This window comes from Triturus cristatus, chromosome 1_1, assembly GCF_964204655.1.
Source record: "Triturus cristatus chromosome 1_1, aTriCri1.1, whole genome shotgun sequence".
Taxonomy (NCBI): domain Eukaryota; kingdom Metazoa; phylum Chordata; class Amphibia; order Caudata; family Salamandridae; genus Triturus; species Triturus cristatus.
Window position 1 is genome coordinate 224,066,509 of NC_140579.1, and position 26,218 is coordinate 224,092,726.

Here is a 26,218-nt window from a genome sequence, read left to right on the forward strand (position 1 = left end):
GTGTAAACAAAGTCTGTGCGTGAGAAGCCAAACGGGTGCATTTCTCCAATGCGGCCAGTGTATAAAGACGGAAGGAACACCGTAAATAACATTAGACGCGTGTGCGAGAGAGCACCGGTCAAGGGCTCTCAAACACACAATGCATTCGAGGTGGAACAGAGTATTTGATGGAACTGAGTAATTATCTATAAGTGACAGTGTATGAAAGGCTTAACAAATACCCCCTGAATCACCCAAAATACAAAGACCATAATTTGTAAAATACCTTAACCATATGCAGTGCAGGAGCCCGACTTGGCAAAGACCAACCACTGCACCCGCTACCAAACCGGCGAGATACCTGTATGCCGCACAGAGATCGTTAAAAGAGTCATCATGGGCAGGGTCCTTTACCTTTTTGACAACAATTCGGCGGTTTATCGCCCCCTCGCCTATCCCAGGCCCCACCCTCCAAACAGTAAAGGCCCCCTACATGAGTATCAGTCAGTAGCTTCGTAACACCCCCACCTACTCATCACTCTTACCACGCAGGCTAATTAATACAACAATCACACTTATACCCCTCGCCTGGGAGAATTACACCAAAAGGGACTTTGCAATTACCCACATCCCTGACTACCGGTCCCGTGCAATCACCACGCTCCCACCTCAAAGCACCAACAACCTTGCGCAGAAAAAGGCAGGGCCGGCATCGGCCCTGCAGCAAGTATGGCGGCGCACCGACCCCCTCTCCTGCTCTCCCTGGTGCGGCGCGCTCCACCGGGTCATCATGATGCGGTGGATGCACCCAGGGGTGTGGAATTTAATGAAATATCTACTTGTCCATGGGGCAGGTTGCTTCATAAATCTTCTTGTCCTGTAACAAAATCCACATGTCCCTTTTGTGCCATGTAATGCGGCGGCAAATTGTGGCAACAATCTCATTATATATAATCTCTGACATAGCCTCTCTGTTTATGCCAGGGCTCCTACCATAGTAGGGTTTGAATACTAGCAATTGCCTTATGTTGTCACGTTTCCGCAGATCTACATACTGAGGCTGAAGGTAATGGTAAGCAATAGTTCTAGGGTATGAGTGCCCTTTTGAGTCTGTGCAAACCTACTAACTTGCATGTTTTAAGGGTTTTCACCAACTCTCCTCTAATCTTTTCCCATATTGGGAAAGGTTGGAAATTTACTCCTGACAATGGCAGACATAAAACTTCTTGCAGGGTTGAGAAAAAAGTGGTTGAGTGAAAATGAACTTGCAAACACTGAGATTTTCGCATGAGCAAATCTACACCTGCATATTGCTCATGCTACAATGCAGCTCACAAATATTTTCTAGTACTATTTATTGGCCTACTTCTGTAAAGTCTTGTGATTCAGGAAAGCCGCATATCTGCACTTAATGCAAGGACATGGAGGCACTTTTAAGACTTTATTTAATAACTGGTCCTATAATTAGGTCGGGTGTTAACCATGACATTTTGGGTTTATTAAATTCTGTCTATCGGCTAGCTTTACTGTGAGTGACAGCATTCAGTACTTTCACAAGAGCATATCTACACAGTCATTTTGTTCAGTGCCAGGAACAACTGTGGCAACGTGTGCTTTTTGAGACCAAAAACAATGTTTGCTTTTGCTAATGTTTGTTATAATGGTGAGTCCCGGTAGATCCCACACAAATAAGGATTTACAAAAACCATGCCAAAACAAATCACGCATTGACAAAAACCAAAAAGCTGACCAACAATTTCAGACCTACTGGCTTTACCAATGCTTGTTTATTTTGATATTTCCCATAACGTTATTAAAACTGGTTATTGATTTTCCATTATGAATATTTTGGGGAAATACTAGCATACAGCAACACATTAATAAATGTGCTGCAAAGAAATGGTACCTAAAGGTTTACAGTAGTTCAGTGAAATGTTTTTGCATTTTTTTTGTGAACATTTTATTTTGAAAGCAAAGAATCCTCAATCTTGCTTTCAAGCTTATGCAAATATTTGCATCTAATCAGAGAGCATTCTGGGAGCAATATACATAGCCTCATATTGCTAAACATTGAAAACGTGTGTATACATTTTCATACTGGAATCACTGTCTGTGCAGTCTGAGCTTACAGCATTTACGTAGAGCGCTCACCCTAATAGTAAAGGCTTTGCATTAATGAACCATAAATACAGGTTAGAACAGCATTAATACATGGACACAAATATTATCTTAACTGTAAGCAATCTCTTTCCCTGATCCATATTGATGGCAGCCAAAGGGTTTGTGCTGTAGGGTGTTGGGCCAACTTGTCCCAAGGACAAAATACACATGAAAACTTGTTGTCCTTGACCCCAAACAATAGGTTCCGGGCGTCGGGCTATAGGAATTCCACATCCCTGTGCACCGCAGCGGGGATTGGCTTGAGGGGGCTCCACCTTGACCCTGAAGCAGTTGAGATGCTTCCGGGTCAAGTAGGAGCAGGGGGCAGGCCGGTTAGAACTGGCCTGCCCAGAAATTCAGGTTAAAAGGCCGGGGAGCGCGGGAGTCGGTCTCTTTGTCCCGCACTCCCAGGTCTGCCGCACCCAGCCTCTAGGAGGCTATAAACTTTTTGTTTCTTTTGTTTTGCAGGTCATTCAACTCGACGCGGTTGCCGGCGGTTCCTGTCCTTCGTTTCTCGTGGATTACGGTTGCAAGCTGTCAGAGCGTATCGTTGGCTCGCGGAGTGGAAACGAACGGAAACAACCAGGGCGACGGAGCAGCAGTTACCGGGTACTTCAGGGTCCAGGTTCCCGGGCACAAAGGAAGTCGAACGGTCACCGGGGGTTGAGTAAGGCACGCGCACGCGCCTCCAAGGTACAGGGAAAGTCGGTCATTTGAGGAGTTGGGGGAGCATCATGGCTGTGAGCCTCTCTGGCCTAATGGTTAAGGTCTTAGACTCTTACTGTGAAAGTTAGGGGTTCAATCCCTGGTCTTGCAATGTCACTGTTTGCTCAGTTTAAAGTGTAGGCAATGGTATTTCATTCAGTAAGGTTTGGAAATATTTTTAACCATTGATTCTTTCAGTTAGATCGTTTTTCGGTACTGTTGAAGTAGAGGCACTGTTGTGTCACTGATGAGGTCTGAAACTCTTACTCTCAAGGTTGCAGGTTCAATTCCATTGATCCTTTGCAGTTAGATCTATTTTGTTACTGATCAGTTAGACACGTCGTCAGCTTTTGGTGTTTCAGGTACATAAAAGGCAATGGCCTTAAAAAGAAGGGGTTGACTCCTCAGCAGTGGTGGCAAGGTCATCTCTCATGGGCAAAATCTGTAGCAATTGTGTGCTGTGGTGATTTTAAAATTTACAGGGCGACGTTACAATTTTTTCGCTAGTCGCCGAGGGAACTGGTGATCGATTACAGCTGGTGTTATGCTCACTGGGGGGCACTTTGGGCTGCAGATTTAAAGGTACGTCGGGGGGGGGGGAGGGGGATTTAAGGGGTGTTATAGTGGCACCATATAACAGGAGAGTGTATTGAGTTGGATCCAAGATTGTTGTTATCCATAGCTGCTGCTAACCTGCTTTTTCATCATAGGAGTGGGTGCTCTTCATATAGACCAAAAGGAGTCGAGACAGAGGGTATCGCTGTAAGGGGACACAGACAGGCCTGCACTTCCATGTTTCTGTGGTCTGTGAGCCGCCGGGCTAGAGTTCGCTCGCCCACCGCCCAGACTAGCTGGTGTGGCGCGGTCCCAGTTGCGCGGTGCTTACGGCCAGTTTGTGTACCCCAACGTACAGGTAAGGACCTGGATAGGTCCCATTTAGGTGACAAATCGCATTGTACTCGCAGGTGTAATTGCTGATCAGTGTGGGGGGTCACCGGGCAATTGTTGGCCCACGTAAAATGGCTAGTAAACGGGGTGCAAAGCGTTCCCGCATGGAACACATGTTGGAATCTATGATGGAGACAATGGATAGGAGATGGGGAAAGGTAGAGCAAATGGGGCATAGCCTGGCCAAGCTCAGACAGAAGGTAGAGGGCCAGGGTGGCCCATCAGGCAGGCCCAAGCGAACAATAGTGCCCCCAAAACCCAGAGGGGAATTAGAATCACTCCCCAAGCGGGTTAGAAACAGGAAGGGGAAAAACCAAGATCCCACACCAAGGCAACCTTTATGGGAAATTCCTTCAGGGGAGGGTCCCTCAGGCTTTCCTGTCACACCAGAGAGCCCTATAGCTATACCAGATTTAGCGCCAAGTGTCCCATTGACCCCAATGCCTTCCGTGCCTGTACCAAGTTCGGTCCCTCCAGCTACCCCGGGGGTACCAATGATAATCCCAGTAGTGCCCACACCATCCCCAAGGGTTCCAGTCCTGGCTCCAGTGGCCCCTATCCCGGTTTTAGCGCCAGCAGAGGTTAGGCAGGTCCCGCCGGAGTTAGCAGCGCAGATAGCGGCAGTCCTTCCTTGGTTAGGAAAGGGGGGTATGTTACCGCCCTCTGTGGGCGCCAAAGAAGTAGGGGAGGATGCGTTAGAGGCGCAAAGGATGGTGGCGAGGATTATGGCTGCCCCAAGCGGGTTGCCGAGCCCAGGCCCGAGTAGTACCAGTCAACCCCAGACAACGCAACAAGAGAGCGACATTGGAAAAGACAAGGTGGCGGAGCCAGCTGGAGTTGGACAAATAGGTAAGGAGGTTCCACTGCCAATGCTGGGCGCGGGTGTGCTACTCTCTGTGGTGATTTAGCAGCGACAGCCGTTCAGGTTCGGGCTGCGACAGCGCTCACTTGGCATTCAATTGTAAAATTTGGCATCTTTTTATCTGTGTGATGATGTGTACATTGATCTATGTCTAATACTATCTGTTTTAAAGCTTGAGCGTTTTAATCATTTTATGTGGTTTTAAACCTCATTTACTTTTCCGGCAGCCGGAGCACGTCTCCCGGCCTTTCTGTCCTGGTGTGCGTAGCCCGTCCGTGTGAGCGGGCCCGCCTCCATCTTTTAGGAAGAGGTTAGCGGTCTAGCGCGATCCTCCCGGCCACCATAAAACGAACGCTGGCGCGAACGCGCAGCGGACGCGCGCAGCGGGCGCGCCAAAGGCAAGCCCGTCTGCGCCCGTCCGCGCCAGGAACGTGCCAGTGGCAGGGCTCCCCCCCCTTACCCCCCTCCCTGGTTCCCTACGATACTCTCGCTCCAGCCTACTAGCCCTACGGATGCAAGAAACAGCCCATTGTCTCCCTGTCTCAGATCCAGAAGACCTACTCAGTCACCTCTGCCCTGGATGTGGTTTTTCCGCTGCTAGTGAGGCGGGGAGTCGGAGAGTGGGATCCATGCATTCCTTTTGCACGGGGTGGAGGGTGGGACATTGTGTCGGCTCCGGTGACATTCAGAGGAGATCTGTCGGCCGGGATTCAGGTGGGAGCTTGTATGACCATTTGGTCTGTATCCTCCTGAACGCCCGCTCTGTGGTCAAACATAAACATGAACTTTTATTGTCCGCCCACTCTCCGGATATGGCTTTTATCACGGAAACTTGGACCAACGCAGCCTCCTGCCCTGACTGGAACATCGCCATGCCACCTGGATATGCGTTACACTGTCTCGATAGAAAGCTGGGCAGGGGGGGGCGCTTAGCGATTATTTACAAAGAACATCTAAATGTCCAGGTCAGGGCCATTGAAAACATGCACGCAGAAGCACTACATTTTAGCATATTTCTAAAAGACACCAACATCGCCCATGGGTTACTGGTGTATAGACCTCCCGGACCTAGGGCCCCATTTTTGGAGGCCCTTCAAACGCATCTAGAGTCCTGTGCTGAGTTCGAGGCCTATACGATCCTCGGGGACTTTAATCTCCATTTGGAGGCCACAAATAACTCAGACACTACGAGGTTTCTGGACTGCCTGGAGGCTTATGGACTACCTCAATTGGTGACAGCCCCAACTCATGATGGAGGCCACACCCTTGATGGTCTCTTTTCCAGCCACCCCGACCTGGTACATCTCAGGGTTGAATCCCTGCCATGGACCGATCATAGGGCAGTGTTTTTCAAGATTGGGCTAAAATTAAGGGTAGGAAGCAGTCCCCACATACCCAACAAGATCCTCTATAGGAGATGGAATAGGGTAGCCCGAGAGTCCCTGATGGAAGCTCTGGGTAGCCCCCCTCCCATCTCGGAGGATAATAATGACACAGCCGTTGTTCAGCTCACCAACTGGATTGGGGATGCTATTAACCAGGTTGCTCCTCTCCAGTCAGCTACCCAGAACAGGCGTCCTCCGGGTGCCCCCTGGTATGGTCCGGAGTTGAAAGCCCTGAAGGTAGAATGTAGACAGTGGGAACGACTTTGGAGAACCGACTATAATAGGTACCATAAGTTGGCATACAACCTGGCTCTGCACAACTACAAGCAGGCCATTTTGAAAGCCAAGCAGGACTACTTCTCCCGTAAAATCTTTGAGGCTGGGAATTCATTTAAAGAATTGTTTAAAACTGTAGTCTTTCTGTCAAGTCCGCAGCAGACTAACCAGTTTAGTCCGGACCAGTCCTTCTGTGACCAACTAGCTACCTTTTTTCACACTAAGGTAGCCACCATCTACAATGATTTAGTAAACACCTCGGGACCCCCCACCTTGGATCTTCAGCAGGCGATGCCTACATGTACACTGACTAATTTTGATCCTCTAACCTGCGGGGAGGTTCTAGCACTATTAGGCTCCATAAAGTCCAGGGCCGCTTCCGATCCATGTCCTCCTCATATCATCCACCTAATAGCGGAAAGGATTGGCCCAAGTCTTACGACCCTAATCAATCAGATTCTAGCAGTAGGTACCTATCCAGTCACCTGGAAATCAGCATGTGTCAAACCCCTTCTTAAGAAGGCCTCCCTGGACCCCACAGAACCTAAAAATTATCGCCCCATCTCTGGCCTCCCTTTGATGGCCAAAGTCATTGAGAAGGCCATTAACCAAAGTCTGATGGGCTACCTGGACACAAACGCCCTGCTTGACAGCTCCCAGCACGGCTTCCGGCCTAGGCACTCCACAGAGTCTGCCCTAATAACGGCAGCCGAAGGAATTCGGACGACAGTAGACGAAGGACGACGAGCTATTCTCGTCCTCCTGGACTTGTCTGCTGCGTTCGATACTGTGAACCATCTGGTGCTGATTCAGCGCCTCAGGGAGGTCGGGATTGCAGGGCGAGCCTTGACTCTGCTTTCTTCTTTTTTGGAAGACGGAAAGCAATGCTTAAATTGGGCCAGTTTACACTCTGACAGTTTTGCCCTGCCTTGCGGTGTCCCCCAAGGCTCGGCTCTTTCTCCGACCCTCTTTAATATTTACGTTAGACCTCTGGCTAATTTGGTCAGGAAGCATGGCTTCATGCTGGTATCCTATGCTGATGATTCTCAGCTTGTGATATCAGCTGTTGAGGATCCTGACCGAATAGCAGCCAAATTCCACGCCTGTCTCTCTGATGTGATGAAGTGGATGCACCTGAGTTTTCTGAAAATAAATACGGAGAAGACAGAAGTGATGGAATTTGGGAAAGGCCCCTCAGTCTGGAGTTCTCTTTGGTGGCCATCGGCGGCAGGGAAATGCCCCCTCCCGGTCACCAAGGTCAGGAATCTGGGGGTGATGTTTGACCAAAAGCTAAACATGTCAGCTCAGGTCAACAGCTTAACGTCCTCCGGTTTCTTTTTGCTAAAAACCTTGCGGAAGATCCTTCCCTATATACCACTGTCGCTAAAAAAAACAGTGATGGCTGCACTTTTCATGTCCAGATTGGATTATTGCAACGCCATGTTTCTGGGCATTGACAAGTTTCAGGTCAGAAAGCTTCAATCTCTGCAGAATGCCGCGGTTCGGGTAATTCTCAATTTACCCAGGGGTTGTTCCACCTCAGTGGGTAGGAACTCCCTACACTGGCTACCGGTTCAACAAAGAATTGAATTTAAAGCACTCTGTCTGGTGCATCGGGCCTGTTTCGGCGGGGGCGCGAATGATGGGACTAACCGGTTTCTACCTTACATTCCGTCCCGTGCCTTGCGGTCGGCCAATCTTGGCCTTATTTGTATTCCCAGACACAAACTTGCTAGATGGGGTGGCCGCTCTTTCGCCATTTGTGCAGCCAGACTGTGGAACCAACTGCCTGTGGAGCTGCAACTCCAACCGGGCTATGCCCTCTTCAGAAAAATGCTCAAATACCGCCTATTCCAGGCTCAACCTTAGTTCACTTTCCTGCTAATCACACACACCACAGCGCCAAGACACCTTCTGGTATACGAGCGCTTTACAAGCCTTTTTATACTTATACTCTCTAGGAAGGAACATTTAGCAAGGCATGTAACACGGGAGGTGAGGGAATTGATATGGTCCGGTGCTTATGTCAATATTTTTTCTTTACTTGTGGATAACAGGGAAATGGAGTATGCCAAGAGGCAAAAGGATTGGATGCTTCCCAGTGAATGGCGAGTTGAAATGTCGATATTCAGGGTGGAGGAGGCCCTGACCAATTGGATAAGGGCTCTCTCAGTGTTTATGTCCATAATAGCTAAGCGGTCGCCTAATCTGCAAGCGGAAATAGCGTGTTACCAGAGCAGGGTTACTAGGACTCATGATAAATATGGGGGTGTAGGCTGGAAAGAATATGACATGAATTTCAGGAAGGCTAAGGAATTTGACCCATCACTTACATGGGACCGGGTGGATTCAATCTCATGGTTTGATCAGTTTGGCCCAGGGCAGCCGGGCAATGCAGGGCATAATTGGAGCAAGAGTCACACTTCTCAAGCACATCAGCCCTTTCGGCCACCACAAACCGGGTGCAGGGATTTTAATAGAAAGACATGCACCAGAGCCCAAGACACGCATGCGCCATATGTAATCACCCTGCTCACCCTGAATCAAAATGCCTCAAGAAAGGGAATGCATTCTCAGGGAATAGAGGGAGGAAGAAACAAGAATAAGGAAAGTGCAAAAATGGTAACGCATTCACACATCGACGTACTGGCTATGACTCCTTGGTTAAATAGGTACCCAGATCATGCCACGGCTAGGATGTTACAGGAAGGGATTTCGTATGGTTTTAGGATTCCAGTTGTTGACTATACAGGGACACCAGCGTGTAAAAAACAAAATCAGCTGTCAGTAAGGTCTAACCCAGGGGTAGCAACAGAAACAAGCATTTGCAATGCAATAGGTCTCGCATTAGTAAAAGTTTGAGCTTTTGGCGTTGCAAATAATAATGCAACACCAATAGCTCTAATTGTTAGTAATGCGAGGCCTATTGCCAACAGACAGCTACACAAAAATAACGATCAACACAAAAATCACTCTCAATACAAAAGCAACAAGCTCGAGACTCCAATGCCAAACAATTGCTTAACCTCAGGGTGACGGGGTGCCAGGTCGAACATTCGCAAAATGTTTCAGTTACTCTCTCCATCTCGACGGCAGGATACAGTATTGTTGCATAGTAACAAAATAATTAAGCATAATTTGTAAAACGTGAAAACTTGTGCCGTGGTTGCATTGAAAGGTGGGCCAGGCGTTCCTCCAGTGATTGCGGCCTTCAAATGCACAGGATGTCTTTTTAATTCAACTGCTGATTAATGTAATTAAATTCAATTAAAGAAACGAAACAAAAAGCTGAATGCTGGCAGTACTGACCCAGCCTGAATCGCCCGGGGACGCGTGTAGGTTTCCAAGGAATTTTTGTTCCATTTACTGCTGCGCTGTGAAAGGCGTTGACGAAGGGGTTGTGTGGTGCCCGAGGCGGATTCTTAGATCTTAATCATAAAAGCGTTACGCACGCACACCCAGATTGACTTAGATAGAGTGGCACAGACATCCATGCCCATGCACTTTTAAAGAAATACACAAACCCGCACACTCAGCTAGAAGGGAATTCACACACAAAGGCGGCCAAAAAGATCACATTATGGACTTGGCCCATTTAGAGGTGCTAGCAATGGTAAAATCGACCGACAAGTATGTTTTTACTAAATGTAAATGCAGGTACGTAGCTTCAGATGGGCTGTTTGGGCGGGACACCCCCTTATGATTTCTCAGTCCGGTCATGCTGCTAATTGCCATGCCAGGGTGCAAGGCGGGCGATCAATGGGCAGGTACCGCCGCCATGGCACCTCATTTACGAAGAGTCAAGAGGACAGTTAATGCAATTTATAACCAGCTCTGAGAATATTAAAAGACAAGCGTGGCCAAGGCGGACCGCACTGAAAGCGGACCACGCTGAAAATAAAAATACACAATACCATCACAAAACACATGCCAGCAGGGGGAGGAGAGGCCGTCAGGCCGGGGGCACCCACCTTCCTGCGCAGCCGCAGCTGGCCGGTAAGGATCGCCAGCAGGGTAGGGTCAGGCTCCTTCACACATGCCAGCACGGGGTGTCAGGCCGATCACGTGCACATGCCAGCAGGGGGTGTCAGGCTCGTTCCAACTCACTCACACATGCCACCAGGGGTGTGCCAGGCTCGTTCACACTCACACATGCCAGCAGGGGGTGTCCGGCCGATCACTCTTACATGCCAGCAGGGGGTGGGGAGGGTGTCTGCCGGGGGCACTAACCTTCCTGCGCAGCCTCAGCTGGCCGGTAAGGATCGCCAGCAGGAGAATCTTGTGGCCGTGCGAGGGCTGCTCTCTGCCGAGGGTCACCGAGCAGTGCGTGGCTACGCTGGGAAGAGGCACTAGGTAGTCAAAGGGGGGGAGGAAGGTGACTCAAAGGGCAGGGAGTAAGACAAAAGGGGGTCGAAGAGGAGGCAGGGAGAGGAGGGGAGAGAGCTGCGAGGGAGGAAGAGAGGGGGCCTCAACGGGCGGGAGAACCCGAGCGTGGGCTGAAACGCCGGAGGGAGGGAAAGCGAAAGCACGCCATGCGCGCGTTGAGGGATACGCATGCACTGGCTGGGGGCGGCTCGTGCGTGTGTGTTTGTTGGCGCAGGGGGCGTAGAACTCGGCGAAGCAGGCGCTGCTGGAGTTCAGCAGGTGAGAGCAGGCCGAGTCGGAGTACAAGATGACCAGCGGGTCTTCCCGGGAGTACATGCCGGCCCAGCGACTGCAAAATATTTGTTGCTTTGAATTGCGCTTGCATTAGTGGTTTGCCTACCAGGCACTAGGACCGGGGGCTCATGCCGATATGTTTAGCTGCCCGGGGACTGCCCCAGGGTAGCCAGCGATGGGGGTGGCTGGCCCACTTTGGATTACACTCGGGCAAGACTGCCCGTGAGTTTTCTCTCCTCGCTTCCCCCTTCAGCCAGACCGGGTTTCCCCGACAGCCGGGATCACAGATCCTTTATCCTGTCCCTAGGGGGGGTGATAGCGCGTCGGCCTAGGGGTGCACGCGTTGTGTAGAGCAACACAACATAATGGCTAGAGCGTGGGACTTTGAAGCTGGGGAACCCAGTTCGAGTCTCGGCACCGACCCTCAAACATCCGGTGATTCTGGGCAAATCGCCTAGCTCCCAGCGCTAAAAAGGAATGGGTCCGCTTGAATGAAGAAGGCAGTATAGGGCGTCCTGAGCACCATCCCTCCCGTTCGCTATTAGCGGATGTAGCGCGGCATGTAGTATGACGGAGCGCGCATAAGGCTCGAACCTGTTAATATGTACACATTGAAATGGCGCAAGGGGCGCGAGCACTGGAGTTCGAGGGCTAGGTAATTACCGCAGCATGTGGGTACCAAGGTACAGGTGGCGCAGGTCCATCGTACCTCTCTGGTTTGGTTCTCGTATTTTTACCGCTGCGCCATAGCCATAGTTCAGGAATTGAGAGGGGGCCGAGTCTTTATGAGCGCGTTCACAAAGAAACTACTGCCTCGAGCCAAATTAACACGGCACCAAGCACCAGCTGTACACGTTACATGCAAGCGCCAAAAGCCCTGCGCATGCCCATCTCCTATAAACGACAGTTTATAGATCGGTAGAGTATAAAATATGTTTTTAACAAATGCTGCGTTTTTAACGAGTGAATGTTCACGAAAGTGAAACTGCATGCTGACTTGCGAGGGAAGGGGGACAGGAGATGTGCACGCCGCGTGGCTGTAAGCGCGTACACCAACTCAAATCCGCCAAGAGCCTGCGCGTGCCCATCTCCTGTCCCACTTCCGAGGCAAGTCAGCAACAATAGATCTCGCTGGCGACAGCAGCGCTTCGCGCTGCGTTCGCCAGGCGAGACCTAAAATTATCTAAGGAATTGCACCCGAGTAGAATAGCGGGTCCATTTGACCACATCCCCGTGCCCAATTTTTTTCTGCTCACCCCTGGGGGTGGTCCCAAAGAAAGATGAGGGGGAGTTCAGGTTGATTCATAATCTATCAGCCCCTAGAGGCAATTCAGTAAATGACGCCATCAACGAAAAACTCTGTAGCGTCAGAATATGCTTCTTTTGACCAGGCAGTGGATATGCTAAGGGTTTTGGGACCAGGGGCCTTGCTAGCCAAATCAGATGTTGAATCCGCCTTCCGGTTGCTGCCGGTTCATCCTTTAGATCACCACCTGTTAGGTTTTTAATTTCACGGGAAATTCTACATGGATATGTGCATGCCCATGGGTTGTTCTGTTTCCTGCGCTTACTATGAAAAAATTTATTTTTGGAATGGGTATTCAGGCAGGTGACTGGGCACCAATATGTCATGCATTATCTTGATGACTTTCTCTTTCTGGGGTCGGCGGACTCCCGGGAATGCGCAGTGGCATTGCAGGAATTTTGCGTGCTCATGCGTACTTTTGGGGTCCCTCTGGCACCAGGGAAGACAGTGGGTCCAGCAACCACAACTGAATTTTTAGGCATTGAATTGGACTCTGTACAGGGGTGTTTTAGGTTACCTAAAGAAAAAAATAGTGAAATTTAGAGCAGTACTACAAAAATGTTTGTCAAAAGATAAAGTGACCTTACACCAGCTACAACAGGCAGTGGGCCAGTTGAACTTTGCACTACGGGTAATACCTATGGCACGACCATTCTCCCGTTCCATCTCACAGGCCACGACAGGCCTGCAAGAAAAGCATCATCAAACAAGACGGCCGTCTGAGGTTCGCCAGGACATGCAGATTTGGATCGCATTTCTGGAGGGTTTCAACGGCAGGGTAGTGTGGCCCGGTCCCCCCACTATTTCCGCGGAGTTAGGTTTATGGACTGACGCTGCGGGCAGTGTGGGATTTGGTGCCATACTCGGGAACGAGTGGGTGGCGCAACATTGGCCGGCTTGGTGGGTTGGGAGTGGTCTGACAGCCAACATAGGTTTCCTGGAACTTTTTCCCATTTGGGTGGCATTGACTGTTGGTCCTCATCATCTGCGAAATCAATCTGTGATTTTTTGGTCAGACAACATGACAGTGGTGGAATGCATCAACCAACAGGCTGCACGGTGCAAAATGATTCTCTGCCTGTTGAAAGAGATAGTGCTGTTGTGTATGAAACTGAACATAGAGTTTAAAGCTAAACATGTGCTGAAAAATGCTGCTGACGCACTCTCTCGATTCAAGATGCAGGTTTTCAGGGAACACCAACACACTTCCTGGAAGTACTCTGGCAGATTGGTGCCCCCAGCTACAGAACCTCGTGGCAGCTAGCCTAGCACCCAGGAAAGCGTATGAAGGGGAGTTTTGGTCTTACTGCACGTTTTTGGGGCGTGAGTGGGCGGATAGCTGGCATAACTCAGGGTCATTCCTCTTGTATTTAGACACTTTGAACAAGGAGGGGCGCTCCGCGGCGACAGCCAGGCGACATGTAGCAGCAGTTTCTTTCTTTGCACAGATCAGGGACACAAAAGAACCCACGAATAGTTTTATTGTAAGAAACGCATTGAAGGGGTGGCGGCGCCTCCAGGGAGCTGCTCCTGATACCAGGCAGCCGATTGGTTGGGAACGGCTGACTGCACTGTTAACAACCTTGGGGGCCATGTGCAGTTCAATAGGGAGACTTCACTTTCCAGAGCTGCCTTTGCACTAGCTTTTTATGGAGCATTTAGGGTGGGGGGGAACTGGTGGCCCGCAACAAGCAGGATGTACAAGGTGGGCTCCTGCTGGAGCATGTGAAGATACAGGGAGACGCTTTGCTAATAACCATTAAAAAAAAAAAAAAAAAAAAAAATCTAAAACCGATCAGGAAGCCCGGGGCGAAGGGGTGGTACTTCACCGGGAACAAAGCAATCCATGCTGCCCAGTGATGCACCTAGAAGCTTACCTCCGACAGAGGAATAGTGCTGTAGGTGGGACATTGTTACTGCATGCGGACAGTACCCGACTTACCATGTTCCAATTTAAAAGGATATTGGCCATGGCGATCGGCAGGACAGGTTTGAATCCAAAGGACTTTGAGACTCATTCATTCAGAATAGGGGCTGCCACAGAGGCAACAGCTAGGGGGTTGCACAGCAACAGTGTAAAGAAGATTGGACGATGGGCTTCTAATAGTTACAAGCGCTATGTGCGGCTGCACATGTTGTGAGGGTACCATACAATGGTGGACTGATGCCTGTCCTGTTTTGTTTGCTTTCAGTTTCTTGAACCTGTCACGTGGGGGGAAACTGCCATCGGCACAACAGCGGCCACAACCACGGGACAAAGGAGTACAGGGTGTGTGGGTCATTGGTCATTCTTATATACGGCGTATGAAATCTGTTTCCCTTTCAGGTAATTACAGACAAAGAGCTGAGCAGAATGGTTTCAAAGTTTCTTTCCATGGTAAAGGGGGGGGGGGGGTCTCTGCCTCAATCAGTTTAGGGGTTATGTGACAGATCTTTTGAATAGACACAGCCCTCCGCCCACAATAGTTATCTTGCATTTAGGTGGGAATGACCTGGTAAAACTGGGGAGAAGGGTCTTGATGGAGGACATAATTACCAATATAGGCTGGTTAGCTAAGGCGTGCCAGGGCCTCACCATAGTTTGGTCGCAGATGATACCCAGATCCAAATGGAGGAGGGGGGGAAATTCTGGGAAAGCGTTGAATCACTCGGTAAGGAGGATCAACAATAAAATTGGGATATTGTTCAGGTCCCCTCAGTTGCAAAACATTGCACATGTGTGTGTCTGGGGGGAATCGTGCTTCTTAAAAGACGAGGTCCACCTGACTAGGTTAGGTAATGAAATGTTAGAAAATATCATAGCTTGGCTAGGGAGTGTAAGGGTTGGGCATGACCTTTCAGGGCAAGTGGAAGGGGGGGCGGGGGGGGGGCAGATAGTCGGGCAACTATGCTGGCCTGTGGCGGTAAGGTCATGACTGGTGAGCAGTAAATTTCACGTCCTTCGGGGGTGGCACCATTCTTGGATGGGGTCGCCCAGGGGGAGGGACAAGGGGTCTCTCCTATAACCCCAGGGGCGGTACATCCGGTTAGCTGGATGGGTGCGGGGAAGGGGGATGTCACGCTTTCTTTAGGCTGATGGCATGATGACATCACTAGATGGCGCAGAGTGCAAGAGCCCCCATTCTTAATGGAGTTCAGGGAGCGTATGGGGGTAACCGGGGGGGGGGGAGGGGGGGGGGGGGGAGGGGGGGTTCCCTCTCGGTAAACGGGCCCTCTGTGCATGCGCACTCCTACGGGAGGGCGTGGCTAATTGATAAGGATCTGACACCGGTTAGCGGCCTTGCCGTAGGCCCAAATAGGATACGCAGAAAGTAATTAATGTATGATTATGATCCAGATGTTAGATTCAGATAGGAAATACTCTGTATTAGAAATAAGAGCCAGAGATTAACAGAAAGGAGCTTGACCTTGAAGAAAGACAGCTGACCCAGTCCTGGTCATTTTTATGCAGGCTAAAATATACTGATCTAAATAATACCCTGCATTCTCATTTTTAGCCATAACAACTAGTTACAGGAATAAAGCATTTGACAGCCAGTGGGTAGTGTAACCCATTTTTCCCTCCTGTCTGGGTTAGGTCCCTTGCCAATACAAATTATGAGGGGTCAGAATGATTTCCCCTAATAACCACTTAAGCCAGCACAGGTAGAATGACTCCACTCAGTGTGAGGTGGGGCCCTATGACTAAGCGTGTCACCTTATGGTGGATGAGGGTCTTCCATCCTAATACCGTCAGCTCTTGGCAGGGTCACCTTTAGATCCGTCAACACACTTGGTTAGAAGAGTTTTGGGATAACACAACATTAGGTTCCTACTGACCACTTCACAGAACACTTGGTGTTTATGCAAAAAAAAAACAAAAAAAAAACGTTAGGAGTACTCTTGGGTGTTTACTCTCCCCTTTAATAATGTTACAAATACATCCAGTCAATTCGGAATTTTGCCTTCTTCTGTGGATACAAGTACCCAACTGGGTATCACTTACAACAAATGGCAGATTTACATGTCCCTCTCCCAGAGGGTGGTTGAGGCAGTGCTCGGCAGCTTGCTGGGAAGTGGCGGCGGTAGCTTGATGGTGCTCCATCCAGCTTTATGGAGGAGGGCTGGCAAGGCTGTACGGAAGCTTGTTTCTATGTCCAGATGCAAAGACAAGGTACTTAATATAGTAGATTATCATCATCTGGTCATAATTATCACCTCTTTATTTCCCAAATACAGCAATCAACAGGTGAAATGTGCTTCATTTAACTCTGCAAAGCACTGGGAGTTACACTGAATTCCATATGCAGCACACCAAAATCTGACATTTTAGCTAGAAACCGACGATATCCACAAACTACATAGGACACAGAATGTAGCAAGTGCACGAAATATGTACACAACAAAAAGACAGTAAGATTACCTTAAGTTTAATAAACCCAAAGAAATGAGCATCACTTAATTGCACGCACCATGGGTTGAAACAGTTGGTGGAGGTGGGTGGAGGGACAGATGGGCGAGTATTCGAATATTTCAGTAACAGTCTAGTAAAATAAGTGTATCAGTACTTCATAAACTGCTGTTAACCACAAAGTACCAGTTAGTCATGCTGCTTCTCTAGGATGAGATAAGAGCACTTCTGTTGCTCCTTAGCTGGATTGACCCTAGAACCTTGGCTGGTAGCACTGTGGGACTGGCTCTTAATTGTCTTCAGGATCACGTGGAAAAAAAAAAAGCTACAACTTTCAGTTGGACAAAAAAAAAAAGTTGAGAGAGTCAGAGTGCGTAATAACAGCATTCAACAGCTCCAGATTCATTGCTGCACACAGGTACTTTGTCTCACTCACCACCCCCCCTCCCTTGGCATTACTCCAAATGGGATTGTAATCTTTCTTAAAAGCTGCACTGGTTTCCTAAGGAACACAGGCTGCTTAATAAAAATATAAACGTCCTTCTTTGCAGGCATCCATCCCTGTTCTATCTAATCACGGGTCGTACCATCGACCATTCCCAGGGATGTGGAATTCCTATAGCCCGACGCCCGGAACCTATTGTTTGGGGTCAAGGACAACAAGTTTTCATGTGTATTTTGTCCTTGGGACAAGTTGGCCCAACACCCTACAGCACAAACCCTTTGGCTGCCATCAATATGGATCAGGGAAAGAGATTGCTTACAGTTAAGATAATATTTGTGTCCATGTATTAATGCTGTTCTAACCTGTATTTATGGTTCATTAATGCAAAGCCTTTACTATTAGGGTGAGCGCTCTACGTAAATGCTGTAAGCTCAGACTGCACAGACAGTGATTCCAGTATGAAAATGTATACACACGTTTTCAATGTTTAGCAATATGAGGCTATGTATATTGCTCCCAGAATGCTCTCTGATTAGATGCAAATATGTGCATAAGCTTGAAAGCAAGATTGAGGATTCTTTGCTTTCAAAATAAAATGTTCACAAAAAAAATGCAAAAACATTTCACTGAACTACTGTAAACCTTTAGGTACCATTTCTTTGCAGCACATTTATTAATGTGTTGCTGTATGCTAGTATTTCCCCAAAATATTCAGAATGGAAAATCAATAACCAGTTTTAATAACGTTATGGGAAATATCAAAATAAACAAGCATTGGTAAAGCCAGTAGGTCTGAAATTGTTGGTCAGCTTTTTGGTTTTTGTCAATGCGTGATTTGTTTTGGCATGGTTTTTGTAAATCCTTATTTGTGTGGGATCTACCGGGACTCACCATTATAACAAACATTAGCAAAAGCAAACATTGTTTTTGGTCTCAAAAAGCACACATTGCCACAGTTGTTCCTGGCACTGAACAAAATGACTGTGTAGATATGCTCTTGTGAAAGTACTGAATGCTGTCACTCACAGTAAAGCTAGCCGATAGACAGAATTTAATAAACCCAAAATGTCATGGTTAACACCCGACCTAATTATAGGACCAGTTATTAAATAAAGTCTTAAAAGTGCCTCCATGTCCTTGCATTAAGTGCAGATATGCGGCTTTCCTGAATCACAAGACTTTACAGAAGTAGGCCAATAAATAGTACTAGAAAATATTTGTGAGCTGCATTGTAGCATGAGCAATATGCAGGTGTAGATTTGCTCATGCGAAAATCTCAGTGTTTGCAAGTTCATTTTCACTCAACCACTTTTTTCTCAACCCTGCAAGAAGTTTTATGTCTGCCATTGTCAGGAGTAAATTTCCAACCTTTCCCAATATGGGAAAAGATTAGAGGAGAGTTGGTGAAAACCCTTAAAACATGCAAGTTAGTAGGTTTGCACAGACTCAAAAGGGCACTCATACCCTAGAACTATTGCTTACCATTACCTTCAGCCTCAGTATGTAGATCTGCGGAAACGTGACAACATAAGGCAATTGCTAGTATTCAAACCCTACTATGGTAGGAGCCCTGGCATAAACAGAGAGGCTATGTCAGAGATTATATATAATGAGATTGTTGCCACAATTTGCCGCCGCATTACATGGCACAAAAGGGACATGTGGATTTTGTTACAGGACAAGAAGATTTATGAAGCAACCTGCCCCATGGACAAGTAGATATTTCATTAAATTCCACACCCCTGCATTCCAATTATTATTCTTGCGGTAGGCTGTTCTCCGACTGAACTTTTTTTATGCTACCCATTAATACAGAGGTTGCATTGAAAAATTAAAGCCTAGCTATAAGTCAATGCACAGTTTGAGGCAGGTTTCTGCAAGGAGTCTTTTCGTCCATCTGGACCCAAACTCCATTTCTCTCTTTAGCTTTCAGAAAGCACGCGCTTTAATTTCTCCAACTACAAATCTAAATACAGCAGGTGCGCCTCGAGCCTCTTCGTCACACTGACATGCATGCCCCTGAGGCCAGTTCTCCAAGTCCTGAGGATCAGCACGAAAAAGGTAACAGCCCATGTTCCTGGATAACCAGTTCTTCCGTTTCCAGCAATGATGCAGCGCTCTGCAGCCAATACCTTAATGAGCCACACAAAGGCAACAATGTTGTAGCAAATCCTGCAGCCAATGCCACGTCCGGCAAAGAAAAATGGCAAAAGCCAGCAAACTGACATACCGGGCAGGCTTCGAAAAATCACTGTCCCGGGAAGAGAATGCTGAAAGGCCTTCGCCGGCTTTCCCTAACCCCCAAAGAGTTACGGTCCAGAGCTGTGTGGGTACAGGGGGGGGGGGATGCGGGGTGTAACCTCTCCCCTAAAACCAATCGCTGTACAAATAGAGGGCCTCAAACCACGGGCAGGGCTGGAAATATATATATATATATATAGCAGTGCAGGGACTACTTGCCCCAGAGTATCTGTTTAGTGTTTACTGCTGATAAGTGCAGATGTTCTCCCGTGAAAAGCACAGGAGCAGTTTGGGTACTGTTCCTTCCAAATGAAAGAAGTGTAGGTGCTGACTACCGGATAGCACCTGGCCATTTAAAGCACTCAACGGGTGTACACTGGTTAAATATCGTAAACCACCAAGGATATTCAAGGATGGTGAGGGTGGTGGGGGGGGGGGGCTTATAACTGAACTACTGAGTACAATGAAGCATAAGCCCAAAACCTTCAGTGCAGGTAACAGGTGAATACACAAAGTCTGAGTGTTTTTTTTGCCCACTGTGGGTTGCACCTCCCAATTTGAATGTTCAAAGCCACAATAATATACCAATGTCCATCCAGTTATCAATGATGTTCAGTTGTCTTTATTCTTCCTTCACTTTTGCAATAAAGCACCAAGCAGCCAACGCGTTTCGTTCTTTTCTGAAAGAACTTCGTCAGGGCTGAAAAAATATTTAAAAAATACAATGTATAATATTATCTAAAATTGCATCAGCATCCAACATTGCTTAGCACATAATAAATACAAGACACAATTTTAAAATGATCTTCCAATCATTTCATATCCCTATTTTGCATATACATGAAATAGCAAAACACATAATGAAATACGAGCACCTTAAATTTTTCTATATCTTCATTTTAGTCACTGTGTCCAATAATAATTTTGTAATGATCACTGCTCATGAGCTCCATGTAATTAATTTCAGTCTATACTGGACATACTTTTTTCTATATATTAAAAATAACCTCAATCTATATGGTTGATACCCAGTCCCCATTTACATGCATTTAGTATTGCATCCCTCTATACAATATCCTCATCACATGTCCCTGCTAGGCCAATCTAATCTTGCCGACATCAAGCATTTTTTTCTCCTTACTTCTTCCATATTATAATATGTAACATTCCCCTCTTTTTATGCAAAAGCTTTACAGAGAAGAAAACAGGTTTATACATACTTCCTGTAGTTGTAAACAACACAAGTATATATTTTAAATGCAGGCTATATAGAAGCGGAAAAGAAACAGATCATAACCATTGTATATAGCCTGTTGGGGGTGGGAGAAATACAGAATATGCTATCTATATTGCCCCATTTAAAGATACAGCCTGGCTCTTTGGACACTACCTATTTGGCCAAGTAGTTATTAGTTTATTGGGGATGACGCTTTGTGTGATACGTACTTATTTTGTTGCGGTATATGCAGGAGTGGCGGAATAGGGGCAGGGTGCGGATAGGAGGGCACTTACGGCCGTTCTCATATTACTAATTAGTTACAAAACTGACTGCCTTTGTGTACTCGAGATGAATCATTTAGCCTCTAGTGAAATGTCATTTCAATAAAGCATTAACAGCGAGCTTGCTCACCCAAATAAGGGTGATAACATGATCGACCCTCCCTAGGGTCGGTATTGGTTTTGTTGTTAAAAAGAAAGAAGAGGACTTAGAGATCTCCCCTTGGGACCCAACAACGTAGGGAGCGTTGCCGTGCATAAGTTGGGGAATAAATAGCGGAAGTAGGCTCCGGCGCTTTCCTTGAGCACCTGAAAGTAAAGATCGTCTGCTATCATATACACGATACTACTGGTAAGCCGGGCTACATATGGGAAACCGGCCAGGAAGAATATGAGCAACTCGGGAAGTTTGTGAGGGGGAGGACGAATATGGTCGTGGTTGTTGTAATCTCACGGGTGGTAACTATTGGTATTTCTACGTAAAATGCGGACCACAAATGTAGTTTAAAGCGCCTGGGTGTCGGAAACAATATGCGCTTTTGACCCCTAGCATTGGCCTGATATTTTAAGACACGCGGTACTGTGAATGTACAAGCGCAGTGCTGTATGACCATTATATCAGGCGGTTCTTGTAACCGCATGGTAATGCTTGCCGCATGGCGAGCTCGTAACTGAGAAAGGGGCATATGTCATTTAACGCGCCAACTGGAACAGATTAGCCGCAGGAATTCTGAAGAGAATTCTTAATCCCATTTTGGTTGGGACGATACTGGAGCCCGAGGGAACCTGTGTATGATTTCGGCAAGGGCTATACGTGATATTATCTTGGGTCCTAAAAGAGTGAGGGTGATAGGGACACTGTGCGATTATTAAATTTATAGACATCTTGAAGTAGAACTTACATGTGAGGAACAATGGCTTTGATCAAATGTATACTGTGTTCTAGGGACAACAGGCAAGTAACAAAATGTTGCTGTGAGGAAATTCACCTCGATATCAGACATTTCGACACAAAGGGTAAGGTACCATTTAGTTTATAATATGTGTAATTACAGTTAGGGTATTGCTGTAATACTAGCCTTTTGGCCAGTATGACTCAAAATGAACAAATTAGTAGGTACAACAAATAAGTTACATCTTTTTCATTAAGCACAACAGCCGCTATATTCAGTCTGTGATGTTGGACGCGAGGGGGTAATGCCCGGAGGGTTTGGAATCGAACCTTCTGTGACATGCATCGTGAAACCAATAAACAACTATTAGCAAATTGATTGGTAGGTACATACACTATCAAAGGGGGGATTGTTCCACATGGATGAAATAAAAAGTGTATAACCAATAGAGTGGCGTTTAATGGAGGATAGGTGGCCCTCCCCTATTAGGTCCTTTGGCTATATACAATGGTTATGGTCTGTTTCTTTTCCACTTCTATATAGCCTGCATTTAAAATATATACTTGTGTTGTTTACAACTACACGAAGTATGTATAAACCCGTTTTCTTCTCTCTGTAAAGCTTTTGCATAACAAGAGGGGAATGTTACATATTATAATATGGAAGAAGTAAGGAGAAAAAAAATGGCTGATGTACTTGATAGGGCAAGATTAGATTGGCCTAGCAGGGACATGCGATGAGGATATTGTATAGAGGGATGCAATACTAAATGCATGTAAATGAGGACTGGGTATCAACCATATAGATTGAGGTTATTTTTAATATATAGGAAAAAGTAAGTCCAGTAGCGACTGAAAGTAATTACATGGAGCTCATGAGCAGTGATCATTACAAAATAATTATTTTTGGACACAAAGTGACTAAAATGAAGATATAGAAAAATTAAGGTGCTCGTCTTTCAGTATGTGTTTTGTTATTTCATGTATATGCAAAATAGGGATATGAAATGGTTGTAAGATCATTTTAAAATTGTCTCTTGTCTTGTATTTATTATGTGTTAAGCAATGTTGGATGCTGATGCAATTTTAGATAATATACATTGTAGTATTTTAAATATTTTTTCAGCCCAGACGAAGTTCTTTCAGAAAAGAACGAAACGCATTGGCTGCCTGGTGCTTTATATTGCAAGAGTGAAGGAAGAATAAAGACAATTGAACATCATTGATAACTGGATGGACATTCATATATTATTTTGGCTTTGAACATTCAAATTAGGAGGTGCAATCCACAGTGGGGAAAGTTCATATTGATCATTGGGATCGTCCCTTGGGAACGGCAGGGGCAGTGGTGTTGCACTCTGTGAAGAGCAAAAGGCTCGATTTTCAAGTATACTCGAGGAGGGTAGGCAATAGTGTGTTTTTATATGCCTAGAGAGAGGTGCATCACATACATTTTCTGAGTGTGTGTCGGTTTTTGCTGTTCCAGGATTGGGTGTAAACAAAGTCTGTGCGTGAGAAGCCAAACGGGTGCATTTCTCCAATGCGGCCAGTGTATAAAGACGGAAGGAACACCGTAAATAACATTAGACGCGTGTGCGAGAGAGCACCGGTCAAGGGCTCTCAAACACACAATGCATTCGAGGTGGAACAGAGTATTTGATGGAACTGAGTAATTATCTATAAGTGACAGTGTATGAAAGGCTTAACAAATACCCCCTGAATCACCCAAAATACAAAGACCATAATTTGTAAAATATCTTAACCATATGCAGTGCAGGAGCCCGACTTGGCAAAGACCAACCACTGCACCCGCTACCAAACCGGCGAGATACCTGTATGCCGCACAGAGATCGTTAAAAAGAGTCATCATGGGCAGGGTCCTTTACCTTTTTGACAACAATTCGGCGGTTTATCGCCCCCTCGCCTATCCCAGGCCCCACCCTCCAAACAGTAAAGGCCCCCTACATGAGTATCAGTCAGGCGGGCAACTAGAGCCAAATTTCGGGGGGGGCTGAAAAAGATTTCGGGGGGCCCTAAGTCTTTCAGCCATAGGCAGAGTGTCTGTAAGAAGGGGCGAAAACGCAACAAAAGCCTCATTAACGTGTAAATGGTCTTTTAAAGACCCGTGAAGTACTCAGGTACGGCTGCAATTAGACGGACGCCAGCCCGCGAGGCTGTCTCAGCCCGGCTGACACACATGACAGGGGGGGACTGAAGCCCGGTGAGCCCAATGGGTGTTGCGCGCCTGGTATCAGTCAGTAGCTTCGTAACACCCCCACCTACTCATCACTCTTACCACGCAGGCTAATTATACAACAATCACACGTATACCCCTCGCCTGGGAGAATTACACCAAAAGGAACTTTGCAATTACCCACATCCCTGACTACCGGTCCCGTGCAATCACCACGCTCCCACCTCAAAGCACAAACAACCTCGCGCACCGCTTCCACGGTTCTCTCCGAGCCTCAATGATCGCATACACTATCCCGCTCCAGATAACCCGATCATCACGAACTCATTACGCACGATCAAGATCCTACACCAACTCATTTAATTGCTGCCAGGACTACACTTCAACCGCTGGTCACCCCTTCAACGTATCCTTCAATCTCGTGTCCATTCTCGTTTCTTGCCATCGCTCTCTTTAGCCCGTCCACCCATCACCTTCGTAAACACCTATTTGCAAGGGACGTGGTATCACTTACCCGCTGACTACTTGTTCACTACTTAACCGGACCGTCTACGAATTGAGCCTCAAACACGTAGCTGCTCTTTTCACGGGTATTGTGAATATATCCTTACTTTCAGCATTTACGGGAAGCATACCACCAATCCCAGAGTTGAACATATTCCATGAGTCGTCCAGTAGTGAGCGGCACCGCTAAGTATAAGGTGGCCTGACATTGGACAATTAGGGACGTATTCTAACCAATCCAAAGCGCGACACAGAAGTTCTCAGTGCTGATTGGCTGTGGAGTCCTCACGTTTGCTCAATTTCCCCCTCTACAGTCCCTGGATGCCGGTGTTCCTGGGTTAGCTGGTGGTCCACCTGAGTAGGGTCTGTCATTCATCGGGTGAGGTGGCTTGTTTGCCTCTGGACTAGCAGACGATGCTCGCCTCTATTGCATTCTGTATAGGAAAGAAGAACGAGGCATTTGTAATGCATTAGGTCTCGCATTTGCTAGAGTTTGAACTAATGGCATTGTCACTTACAATGCCAATAGCTCAACTCTCGCAAATGCGAGGCCTATTGCATTTAAATGCTTGTGGTTTACTGCTAGCATCCTGCTTCGCTAATTAAACTATTAGCCTTTATATGGAATACTAAAGTCTAACTTTGAAAAAATAGCATGTCTGCTCAAGGTTTATGGGATTGATGCAGCGCAAGGGTCACATTTTATAATCTCCCTATGTCACAGATTCGTAATCACAACAACGCATCCATACATTCATTCATTGGTGGGGCCCATAACACCAACATGCACTTGTCTCATTCGAATCCGTACATAGGAGAAAAGGCGCTGGACATGTGGGTACTTTATTACCTATCAGGATTAATTTTCTTTACATTATATACATTTTATACACATACACCTACAGAATCCTGACCTTAACATCAAGGCACTCCACCACTTGGTCGATGGACCAATTAGTTGGACTGGTGATGGTGAATTACAACTAGATAAAACACGATTAAAGCCTAGGAAACATTTGACTATTTTCTGTAATCAATTAAAGAACCACATACTCATTTCTTATTAATTCAATTTTTGTTTATCTAATAATAATTTTTCTCAGCATCTGGTCGCAGCCCTTAGGAGGCTGCTTAACTTCTTTGTTTGTTTTTTATTGCAGGTTCGTGTCCCGGGACGAGGACTCCGTGCAGCGCCGGTGTTTTACTTCGTGTTTCCGGGTCTTGAGGTCTTGAAGTCGCGCCGTTCCGCTGATACGGAGAGGAGACCTGGATTATACGATGTTCCTGGGCAGCGTGGTTCCGGGTCTTGAGGTCTTGAAGTCGCGCCGTTCCGCTGATACGGAGAGGAGACCTGGTTTATTACAATCTTCCTGGGCAGCGCGAGTACGGCGATTCAGTGGAGCTCTCTGGCATCGTGGTCCGGGAAGCTCGTGAGGTTTGGTGCAGGGCGCGCTCACGCGCCGATACGGTAATCGTCAAGGGGGGGGGGCCCAGGGGGCTGAGCGGTGGGTCCGGAGCTCGTTTTTGATGTGTTTAAGCACCGAAGGTGCTCGTTGTGTGGGGAGGAGCAACTGTGCGTGGCAGAAGGCTACTGGGAGTGAGTGCCATTGAACCCCCTTTTATACAAACATTTAGTGGGGATACTCAGTCATTGTGGCCTGATAGTTACAGTCTGGGGGCTCTTATTTACAGGTTACAGGTTTAATTCCCCATTGATTCTGTTCTGGTGGTTTTCTTAAAAAAACTCCTGCGTTTGTGTGGGTACAGTCAAGGCA

General features: G+C 47.1%; 1 protein-coding gene across 2 annotated transcripts in view; it reads right to left on the minus strand.

Moving 5' to 3' along the window:
* The window catches only part of LOC146870023 (solute carrier family 41 member 1-like), a 182,341-nt gene extending 157,731 nt beyond the window's left edge, over positions 1-24,610 (minus strand). For both annotated transcript variants that reach the window (XM_085624652.1, XM_085624571.1), the window contains exon 1: positions 24,454-24,610. The gene's annotated coding sequence lies outside the window, so the exon portion shown is untranslated. The remainder of the gene's footprint in view (positions 1-24,453) is intronic.
* Positions 24,611-26,218: the final 1,608 nt, after the last annotated feature.